This window comes from Tupaia chinensis, unplaced genomic scaffold, assembly GCF_000334495.1.
Source record: "Tupaia chinensis unplaced genomic scaffold, TupChi_1.0 Scaffold000527_1, whole genome shotgun sequence".
Classification (NCBI taxonomy): domain Eukaryota; kingdom Metazoa; phylum Chordata; class Mammalia; order Scandentia; family Tupaiidae; genus Tupaia; species Tupaia belangeri.
In genome coordinates, this window is record NW_006160040.1 from 869715 (window position 1) to 881329 (window position 11615).

The 11615-nt window shown below is 40.6% G+C and overlaps 1 long non-coding RNA gene across 1 annotated transcript in view; it reads left to right on the plus strand.

Moving 5' to 3' along the window:
• The window catches only part of LOC102472028 (uncharacterized), a 27324-nt gene that overhangs the window by 14561 nt on the left and 1148 nt on the right, over nucleotides 1–11615 (plus strand). Inside the window, exons 2-4 of the long non-coding RNA XR_335754.2 lie at nucleotides 1229–1343; nucleotides 3056–3234; nucleotides 9848–9881. This is a non-coding gene — a long non-coding RNA (uncharacterized LOC102472028). The remainder of the gene's footprint in view (nucleotides 1–1228; nucleotides 1344–3055; nucleotides 3235–9847; nucleotides 9882–11615) is intronic.

Consider the following 11615-nt stretch of genomic DNA (forward strand, 5'->3'; position numbering starts at 1 on the left):
ATTTGCTATTTCTCAGGATTATTGGGAGAAGGAGGAGAGGGACTCAGGATAAATCATGAGCCAAAATCAAAGGGAGCAGGGTGGAGTAAAGAGCATCTGTCTGAAAAAGAGAATGAAGTTAGGGTTTGGCAAAACCTAGTTACTCTCCTTGTCTTCTTAGAGGCTGGTTTAGTTTTCATTTACATTCACACTAAGGGAGTATATCCAGAAATGAATTGACTTGAAGGTTAAATAACTCCACCATGACCAGGCCAGTCATGAAAACATCGAAAAAATTATAAAATCAAAAGTTCTGAAGTTCAGTTCACGTTTTGAAAGCGGAGATCTTGGTTTGATGAGTAATACTTGATATCAATACCAGATTAGACTCACATTTGGGCTTGCTTCAGACCTGAGATCCCTTTAGATGTCTCTTTTCAAGGATTTGAGGAATGGACATATAAAGAAATCAGTTGGCTCAAAAGACTGCAAAGTCGTTTAAACTGTAGAGATCTTTGTTGTGTTTTTTGCTTTCTTGCATCAGTTCTTCTGTCAAATCTCTATTCAGGTAGGATTTCACTCCAAGCTCTTTTAACTTTTTAAATGGAATAACCTCACTTTTAGAAAGGTCTTAAGAAATTCATAATTCATACTAATGGTCAGGAAAAATAATGTCCAAGCTCTAGGACTTCACCGCCCAGTGGCTCAAGGCTGTGTCTACAAGAAATCAAACACCTAGATGTTTCCAGATTTTGGATGTTGGTCTGCCTGATGCCAAACATCTGGATAGTTGAGGATATCAGGATGTTTGGCATCAAGCAGACAAAACATCTGGATGGCTGCTTCAGTTTTTCACTTTTTAACTGGATGTTTGGTGTCATGTAGACACAAGCTGAGGCTCTGACTTCATCTTGTAACAGCCTCCAGGCTGCCAGGCTGGCTCCAGATTCCTTTTATTGCAACTGACATTTTTACAAGAAAACTTGCTTTCTGTGTGATGCCTGTTGCTCTTATGTGCAGAAACAGATTCATTACTCTGAAAAATATAGCACCAAATCGACCCCCAAAGGCCACATGCTTGAGCGAGGGTTTGAAGAAACTGGACAATTTCAGAATCATTACTGTCTTTGTGAGCAAAATCATGACACGACTTTAGCAAGGGGGAGGGGGGTGGCTGGAGAGAGAAGAAGGCCTCTGGAGTGGTAAAATTGCCAGATCCATCCTAACATTTGGCTCATTCTCATTTCAGCCAAGGAATATTGTTTCCATGCTGGTGAAGGTGGTACTTGCTATACTGCTGAGATGGTCAGACATTCCATAAGATACACCAGTGGTTTTACAGATGAAGAAGCAGGGAAGACAAGGTTAGAAAATACCATTTTCTCCAGATTTTCTGAGCTGATAAGGTTGAACAAATAAGATGCTCATCTTTACCTACGCTGAAAAAGAGTTTCATAATCGAAACGAGAGTTTATGCACTCAACTCTCTCCCTTGGAACAATTATGCTAATGATGAAAATAAATTATCAACAGCAATCGATTGACCACCTTGCATGCACCTAGCTGTCAGGAACGCCTGACTTCACACCCCTTCTCATCCATGCTCTTGCCAAGTGTACTTATTAGCTTCTCCAATGAGCTCATACCTGCCCACTTGCTGTGAATAGCTCTGCTCTAAGGCACAGGATCCCTGGCCTTAGAAAGTAGTTGGAACAGACTCAAGCTACATTCTTCCCTCTTATCCCTCCATGCCTGGCATACAAGCTCTCTTGCCTGGATCTTGCTCCTAGACACCTCACTTTCTGGCCTGTGTGTTTAGCTTGTGTTTGAGTTCCTCCTCATTCGTTAGTCTTATTTTTTTTTCTTTTTCTTAATCTTTGGCCTCCAATCTCCCCAGTCCTTGATGATGCCTACTAGCTATTAAAATGACAGGATTTTTATCCTCCTGCCTACCATAATTGGAGCTCTTGTTGAATAATGTTCTAGCACCAAGCTGACCTTTTAATATATTATCTTATTTAAACCTCACATGAGATAGGTATTTTAAACGCTATTTCACAGAGTAGAAACTGTGGTTTGGAACAGTATAACAACTTGCTCAGGCTCATGGGATAGAAACTAACAGGGGATGAACCAGAATTCAAACCTAGGATTGACTCCAAAGCCTAGACAGTAGCCACTGTCTGGTATTGTCCCACGGTGTCTTTCAGACTTGATCACCTGCGTGTCTGACCCATGGTACATCTTTGCCTTTAGCACTTTGACTTCTCTTTATTCAACTTTGATTCTATTCCCGACATCAATCTACTCTTTCATTTATTGAGTATATATCTTAAGTTTCCACTCTGTGGTAGGCACTGTGTTTTGTGCTAAGAATAAAATGATGGACAAGATAAGACCCAGACTCTGCTCTCATGGGCAGACTGGCTTAGTGCCTAGTGGGGAAAACAGACAACTAAAAAGGCAATTTTGGTGCAGTGTGATAAGCGCAATGACACGGGAACTATTTATAGCACCTGGTGACTAAATTCTCAGTTGTGAGCCTTTCTGACCTTCTCTGCTCCCTGCCTTCCTGTCCCCATATTCTCTCTTTTTCTCAGCTGTCATTGAATCCTTGAGTCCTCTACCAAGAGGCTTATTCTCACCCCAAACTGAGGCAGATGAAGGGATGAAAGGTCAGCAGCATCAGGCCACCACCTGGGGGAAACTTGGCTTTGAGTTCTGCCTCCCAGACCTGGAACTCGGTGGCTTAGTCATGACTGCTAAACTCCTAATGCCTCTCCAGCCTCCTTTGCAGCCTGGGAGGTGTAGGTCTGAGCTGTCTTGTCAGCACTTTTATTCAAGGTTCATGGAGTCTACAAAGGTCCAGCTAATAGTCCCTCCCCAGTTTTGGCTTATTATGGAACTGAGTATCTTTTAAGTATTTGCTAGGATTGGGGTCACATTATTCATCCCAGGGCAGGGCTTTGTTTTTCAGGCTTCTGCCACCTGGAAAAGATCCCATAACCTGTGGACCAAATGACTTCTGACTTGGACTGGTATTCAGAGTTCTTTTCTGCCATGTTTCAACCATTAGGTGGAGCCTTCTGATGCCACAGAGTCATCTGAATCTTGCTCTCATGTGAACTTGGTGCTTGTGAATTTCCATTGAGCTTAGGACCACTGAGCTGTTGGATCATTCACCATAGCCTGGTCAATTTGCCCTTGTTGAATACTGGCAATTTTCTTGGAAACACAGAGGCCCGAGAAAGATGTGTAAGTAAATGCCCAATAAATACTTGTTGAAGGAATTAAGATAAATAAAGTTAAAACAAGAATTGGTGCCAGCATCAAAGTAGCACAATCATTTGATAACCATTTGCTGATTTGAATTTGTTCAAATTGGATTGAACTACAATCTATCTGGGTAGACAAGATTTATAGATATGAAACAATTTTTTTTTTTTTCTGGAGAGGTTTTTGCTACAGGGCGTGTGTGCTTGCTAGAAAGACAGAGAGAGACAGAGAGATAGAAAGCGAGAAATCACCCCTCAGGGGCAATGGCCACGCCACAATCCCTTCTCCTCCATTCTCCTCTCGGGATCTTGGGCATGCACGCACACGCGCCTGGCATGAGTTTTAAGCCACCAGGCCTGGGACTTGAACTGTGGTCAGCTACGTGGGAGTTCAGCGACATAGCTAACTGTTGATCCTGATATGAAACAATTAAAGAGCAATACAAGACAGCATGCCTGTGTTTCCATTTGATATCAACTGCCTGGTGGATAAAGGAGACAGCACTAGGGAGCAAACTTGTCAGCAAAAACTTATAGAAGATGAAGGACTTGAAATAGACTTTGAGCTATTAATATGTTTTTTTTAAATGATTTTTTTCCAGATAATTCTGAGATGGACATATCATCCACATTTTGCAAAATTAAAAAACAAAAAGGTCAAAGAAGTTGAGAGATTAAGGGGTACTCAGAAATGAAATGATAATTTTGTTCAAATTTGACAAACATTGATTGTCTATACCATAAGCCATGCTTTATTGCCAAGAATTAGGTGTACAGAATGGACAAAGAAGACAGATTGTCCCTTGGGAGCACCATGTTGGTGTGTCTGGGCTATTAAAAAAAAACATAATAAAATAAAAGAAAGAACCAGCTCCATTGCCTGGAAGTTTAAAAGCCTGGATCCCCCGTGGCTGATGGTGAGGTTCAAGTCCTGGGCCTGGTGGACTGAGAAACATGCCAGGTGCTTGTGTGTCCATGCCCAAGACGAGGGAGAGATGTAGGAGGAGGGATTATGGTATGACCATTTCCCATTGGAGTACTTTTTTCCTGTCTATCTCCATCAAGTGTATGTACTCTCTAGTGGGGGAAAAAAAAGGAAAAAAGAAATAAAAGGCTAATGAAGTAAATTTTTAAAAATTGACTTCAGTGACAAGTGCAGTAGGAGCCTGATGAATATAACCTGTCTTTCTGGCCCTGGCAAGAATGGGAAGACAATGGTAAGGAAATAAGGTTGAATCTGGGCCTTAAAAAAGGACTTTCAGTTCACTCTACTGGAGTAAGAGACAAAGTGTTAGAAAAATAGCAGGGGAGATGCCCTTTCCTGGCAAACAATGTGTTATGTGTTGAGACTGGCCAGGAAGACTAACATCAGGCTATGGAGCTCCTTCGGCGTCTTTCAAGATGGCTGAAGAAAGACTACTGAGCCTTGTGCTGGCTTGTGCTTCTAGACCACGGCTTATTCAGGTTTTTTCTCTCCACTTTTCTTCCTTGCTCCTTAGCATCAAGAGTTGTGCTTTCTCTGCTTAGCTCTTCTCGCCTTGATTCATTTGGGTGTAAGGACCAGTTCTAGCACAGTCCCATCAGTTCTAGCTGCAGTCCTGTCAGCTCTCAAGGATGCCTGCAACCTCAGGCAACCTTGCTTCTTTCCCTTTAGATTCTACCTTTGTTTTCAGGGAAAAACTAAAAGAAGGGTGTCCCATGATGCTCTCAAGGGAGTCAGAATAATTGGCTTTGCACACTCTGTATAATGTCCAGAAAAGTTCAAAGCATTTTACTGCATGTAAGGGACAGAGCAGAGTATGGATCTCTCCAACATGATGTTTATTTCTGGCCCCTGGTTCCAGAAACATTTATTTTTAAAGATGGCAAAGGATCAAAGCCAAGTGTGTATTCTCACACATATTCTATAATAAGGATGCAATTGTGAATTTTGTTCTCCAGAATATTAGGCAATTGCATTTTCCATTTTTGTTTGGCAATGTTATTTTTTTTTATTTATTTATTTTTAGATTTTTGCTATAGGGTACATGCACTCGCCAGAAAGAGAGAGACAGAGAGGCCGAAAGTGAGAAATCACCTCTCTGGGGGATGTCCACACCTCAATCCCTTCTCCTCCATTCTCCTCTCAGGATCTTGGGCATGCACACATGCCTGGCGTGAGTTTAAGACACCAGGTCTAGAACTAGAACTGCAATCAAATACATGGGAGTCCAGCAACATAGCCATTACGCCAACTGCTGGTCCCTTGGCAATGGTTTTTTAAATTACTTCTCTTAGGGCCAAGCAGTGATGTGCTGGTTGGGGCAGTTGGATTCCACGTGGCTGACTGTGCTATCTGAGTCCTGGATCTAGTAGCTTGAAAAGCACACCAGGCGTGAATGTGTGCATGCCCAAAAAATCCCAAGAGGAGAATGGAAAATAAAGGGTGGTGCTGTGGCCATCACCCCTGGGAGGGTGATTTTTCACTTTTTCTCTTTCTCTTTCCACCCCTCTCTCTCCAGTGAGTACATGTGTTCCATAGCAAATTAAAAAAAAAAAAAAGAAAGAAAAAAGAGCAAGGAACCACTTAAAAAACCCAAAAGAGTAATTATTTCTTTTAGAAATCAGACTGACTGATAGAAAGCATCTAAGTTCACTAAGCTCTGGAGAGGATCATCCTTCCTTTTGACATCCTGATCGTGCACTCCGAGAATCCCAGGTGCTTGTTCCTACTCCAGTTGTGGGCTCTGGTTTGGAGATTTACACGGTCCATTAAACCATCTCTGTGTCCTGCTGAGCCCTCCACGCAAACATGAAACTGATGGAATTCCTTGCCAGGAAAAATAGAGCTTAAACTAAACTCAACACATCAGGGTCTCACCCCTCCACAGCATTTTAGAGGACTGGATAAGTTAGGGACCAGGTCAAGATTTCTGTTTAATTTTCTGCAGGACAGACTGTATGCTGTGCATACACAAAGCCTGCCATAGGGCCAAATTTGCCAAAGGGCATTTGTTCTTTACATTGTTTAAAAAGGATTACTTGTTTAATTTTATTTATCATTACTATTATTCTTAAATTTGCTACAGGGCATGCATGTTCATGAATGACAGAGAGAGAGAGAGAGAGAGAGAGAGAGAGAGAGAGAGAAAGCAAGTTGCCAGGTCTGGGACTCAAACTGTGGCTAGCCATGTGGTAGGCCAGCGCCTTAACCACCATGTCACCTGCTAGCTCTCTCTTTATGAATTTTTGTCAAATGACAGCAATGCTTTTTCCTTTTATATTCACTTTATGGATTTTAAAATTTTTTTCCTAAAACATTTATTTTTAATTTCACATCTTCTGAATTTCATATGGCACAGTCAGATTTTATTTGAGATTCTATTCTTGCATGGTCTCCTACACTGTGCTTCTCAAACTGAAGTGTGTATGAATCACTTTTGTTAGAGAGCGACTTCTAAATCAGGTTGGGGCGGACCTGACATTTTTAATGTGTTCAGGCAACGATGATGCTGCAGTCCAAGGATCGCTTAAGGGGTAGCATAATCATAGACATTGAGCCCCTTCCATTGGGCGAGGTGGTGAAGCTTTGGAGGGAAGATAACAGAAGTATACCTTATATTCTTCCTCTTTTTAAATTGCCAGAGGACGCATGTGAGAGGGGAGAGAGAGAGAGGTTGAGTAAGAGAGAGAGAAAGCACCCTTTGGTGGGGCCTGCTTATACTGTAGTCATTTTTCTCCATTTCTCCAGTCCATCAGGATTTTGGGCACGAATGCAACATGCCAAGGGGCTGGGATTAGAACCACAATTCGCCAAGTGGGATCTGGCTCCCCGTGCTCGGGACTTAACCACTGTACTACAGGGTCACTCCACCTCACAGTCTTATAACCAGTACACAGTTCCAATCAGTTAATAAGTAGAACCTCTTAACTCTTCATTGAGAATTATAGATGCCTGAAAGTTGCAGTTCTTTATGTAATTTTTATCCATAGACTGTTGGTATAAATAATCTCAAACTTTCCAAGAAATATAAAGTAGCCACCAATAACCTTAATTTCCCAAGACTTGTTATTTTTTTGGGTAAGCAAAACACGCAGTGATTTATTTCTAGAGGTAAATGCTTCCTGATCTTGTTCATTTCATGACTTGATAGAAGAACACAAAGTTGGTGCATCACCTGGAGGTGGCTGTGACTGACGGAAAGCAACTGGCCCAGGGGCTGCCTAATGGAAATGAAATCCTCAGCATGACAGTAATTCATACACGCAGCCTGCTGGCTGTCACACCCTGTTTCCTTTTTTTTGGCTATAATTCTCCAGCTCTAGAAATTCATCTTTAAGAACCCAGCAGATGGCTTAATGGTTACGTCGCTGGACTCTCATGTAGTCAGTCAACTGTGGTTTGAGTACTGGACCTGGCAGATTAAAACTCACTGGGTGCATGTGAGTGTGTGCCCAAAATCCTGAGGAGAGAATGGAACAGAAGGGGTTGTGACATGTGTAGTGATTTCTCGCTTTCTGTCTCTCTGTCTCTATCTGCCAAACACACACACCCTATAGCAAAAATCTCTCTAAAAAAATAAAAAGAAATTTTTAAAGTATGAATGCCATGGGAAGACTTAACATCACAGCATCTGCCTATTTCAGTATTGATCACACTTGCCCCAAACATTTCTCCTTCCCCAGAAAATATTGTGAATCTACACAAAGATCAAGTATTAAAAAGTAAACTAGTAAGAAATATGAATAGGCATCTATCTTTGCATAAAATATTTCCTCAGTGAGTTGAAAGACAGTGATTTTTGAAAGAAATCTTTTGAAATGTTCCTCTGATAAGGAATTAGCACCCAAGCTCATGTATATGAGCATTGCATTTGTTTGCTTCCTTTAGACCAGTGGCCAGCAGGCATTTTCTTTCTTTCTTTCTTTTCTTTTCTTTCTTTCTTTCTTTCTTTCTTTCTTTCTTTCTTTCTTTCTTTCTTTCTTTCTTTCTTTCTTTCTTTCTTCTTTCTTTCTTTTTTAGAGAGGTTTTTGCTATGGGGAATGTGCACTTGCCAGAAAGACAGAGAGAGACAGAGAGACAGAAAGTGAGAAATCATCCCTGGGGGTATGACCATGCCGCAATCCCTTCTCCTCCATTCTCCTCTTGGGATCCTGGGCACACATGCACGCCTGCCCAGCGTGAGTTTAAGCCACCGGGTCTGGGACTCGAACCACGGTTGACTATATGGGAGTCCAGTGACATAGCCGTTACGCCAACTGCTGGTCCCCAGCAGACATTTTCTTAAAGGGCTAGAGAGTGAATACGTGTGTGTGTGTGTGTGTGTGTGTGTGTGTGTGTATGTATATAATTTTTTGGAGAGGTTTTTGCTATAGGGTGCATACACTCACCAGAGAAACAGAGAGACAAAAAGAGAAAAAATGAGAAATCACCCCGAAGGGGGAATGGACACTCTGCAATCCCTTTTCCTCCATCCTCCTCCTGGAATCTTGGGCATGCACACATACGCAACTGACCTGAGTTTCAAGCCACTGGGTTCAGGACTCCAACTGTGGTTGACCATGTAGGAGTACAATTCCTTAACTACTATGCCACCTGCTGTCTCTGATAGTGAATTTTCTAAACCTTGTGGTCCATTCAGTCTCTGAGGCAAGTATTAACTATTGCAGCATCTATGGATAATACATAAACAGATGGGCATAAATGTGGACCAACAAAACTTTACTTACAAAAACAGGTGGTGGACTGCACTTGGTCTATAGGCTATAGTCTATGATTCCTATTGTGGAAAAACTCTTGTAATTACTTTTAAATAAAAGTTGAGTGTGGAAAAGAACCGAGTATATCTGCTTCAAGGCAAAGTGGACAATCAATGAGGTATGAAGACGAAGCCTTCCCTTGTACTAGATTCTGAGCACAAACCACCCCCCAGGGCCTCTAGAAAGTCCTGGAGGATGGCCCAGAAGCAGGACATAAATGGGAAAATTGAGACTTAGTTAAGGAAATATTCTATAAAATTGTCCTTGTACGTCAATCTGGCTGATAGATTTGAAATTCTACTTTTCTGAATAAGATTTCTTCCCCGCGGTTTTTCACTAGCCCTTTGCCATAGCAGTGGTCATGTATGTGATGACCCTGAGAACTAGTAGACTGAAAAAATCCTGCACAGTTGGTATAGGTTGTATTTTTGTGTTTTTATTAAAATTCTTCTTAGACCACGTACCTATTTATCTTGGTCTTTGAGCCTATGACACCATGCTAATTTGGATGTCTGTGGTATATGAAGTGGAACCATCTAGCAGTTTAAATAGTCTGTTCTGAGTTTCTTTAAAAAGGCCAGACCTAGACTCTAAATATTATGATCTCAAAATATAACTGATAGATAAATGAACTTGTTAGAATTGTAAAACATATGTCCATTAATTGTACATATTAAACATGTACATATTTAGAAATCAAAATTTTCTTCCTGTGTGGCCCCACCTACACTAACTATTAAACTATATTTTAAATGTAAATTAAAGGTATCCAAATACAAGTGCTTTTATGTTAATTGCACAAGTTACAATTTACTTCACTCAATTTTGCTTCCATTTTTGTTTTGTTTTTACAGGAAGTGGAATCCCTGTCACCAGATAGAACCGTAGGTAAGACCAGAATTTCTTGTTTGTAATAAGTGTGTTGTTCACATTATGCCTTTTAACATTTATTCTAAATCAACCCTTTAATCTAGGAGTCTTTGATCCTAGTTCCTTTCTAGAGTCTTCAGTACCAGAGCATCCCCTAAGTTATTCTTGTGTAAATCGATATCATAGATTTTAGAAGGCAGTAAATGAACAATGCCACATCCAGTATTTACAACAACAGAGATTATTAACTTAATTACCGTATCCTTTTGAAATATCTGAAGAAGAATTATGACCTCTGGGACACCAGCAACAATCACCTAATCTATTTCTTCAGTTTTAGCAGCAACGTCTCCAGCAGGCATCCCTACGTGGCCTGGCTTATTGTAACCACAACCGTGGTGTTTGCAAGTGTTCTGTCTGAATGAACTTCTAAAGGCAGGCTGCTGATTTCAGAAACTTTGTATTTCCTTACCAAGTAAAATTTCAAAATCAAATTAAGGATCACTGTCGATATGCCAAATTTAACTTTGTCAAGTGAGGACAATAAACAAAAATCTTTTATCTATCATATCCATAACCTCAAAAAAGGCAGGACATGAACACCAGAACTGTAAGTAGGAAATAATCTCAAACTAAAGAACAGAAAATTATGAAAAAACACCCCACACTGTCTTTTTGTTTTCAATTTAAATATTGATTGAGCTGCAAACATATAAATGATAGAGAAGATAGAAAGAATTAGGAAATCTCGAAATCTTAAAATCAGAAGAGTCATTTGCTGCATGTAGTTAAAATCATTTGAAACAATTCCTTTATCATAAGAGAAGTTGAAAGAGTGAATGATTTAAAGATTTAAAGGCTTCAAGCACTGTAATTCTATGGGATATGTTCCTTCCATAACATCATCCCTAGAACAATATCCCTGGAATTACACTGTCTGGAAATTTATCTCAGTATTTTCTAAGCATTTTAGGTGTGCAAATGAAAGTCACAGAGCTTTTAACTGGTAGTTATAACCACCATATACGTAAACTAAAGGGTGGCCATTCTTCTATATAAAGCAGTATTTCCTACTTGATCTATTTTTAAACCATTTTAGATGGAAATTTATCATACCCCATAGAACAAAAAGTCTGCAGGAGATGTTTTCAGCTCCTTTCCTATCCAATTTTCATTTCCTGTCCATTGGCCTCAAGGGTATAAGCTGAGCAAAATTTCAAAAGCTCTTGGAAAAACAGAATCTCTCTGTGTGTTTTATGTGTGTGCATGCATGTGTGTGAAAATGTGTGTGTGTGTGTGTGTGTGTGTGTGTGTGTGTGTCTGTGTCTGGTGGTGGGGATGTGGAAGGCAAGTAAAATCAAAACAGATTTTAAAAAGTTTCTTTTGTGGTAATTTGCCTGTCTCATGCAAGGACTCTCACACACACATGCTCTGGCTTTGTGAATTCGCTGTGCTAGGCAGCGCCTGATTGATGATGTGCTATGATGAGGGACTCCAGTGGAAGTGTCCACTGAAGAAACATAAACAGTTTGGGAGACACCAAAGCTATCTTAGCATCTGGGTTATCAATAACTAAGCTACTATAAATATCAACACTTAATCCATTACACAGTAAAAGATACTAACTGGGTCTCCAACTGGGTAGAATCCAATGATTCAACCAATTCCTTTGGGAGATGGAGGGTCAGGCTGAGAGAGTGGAGCTGCAGAGAGAAGTGGGAGGAGCAGCCATGCCTAGGGCCTGGAGACAGC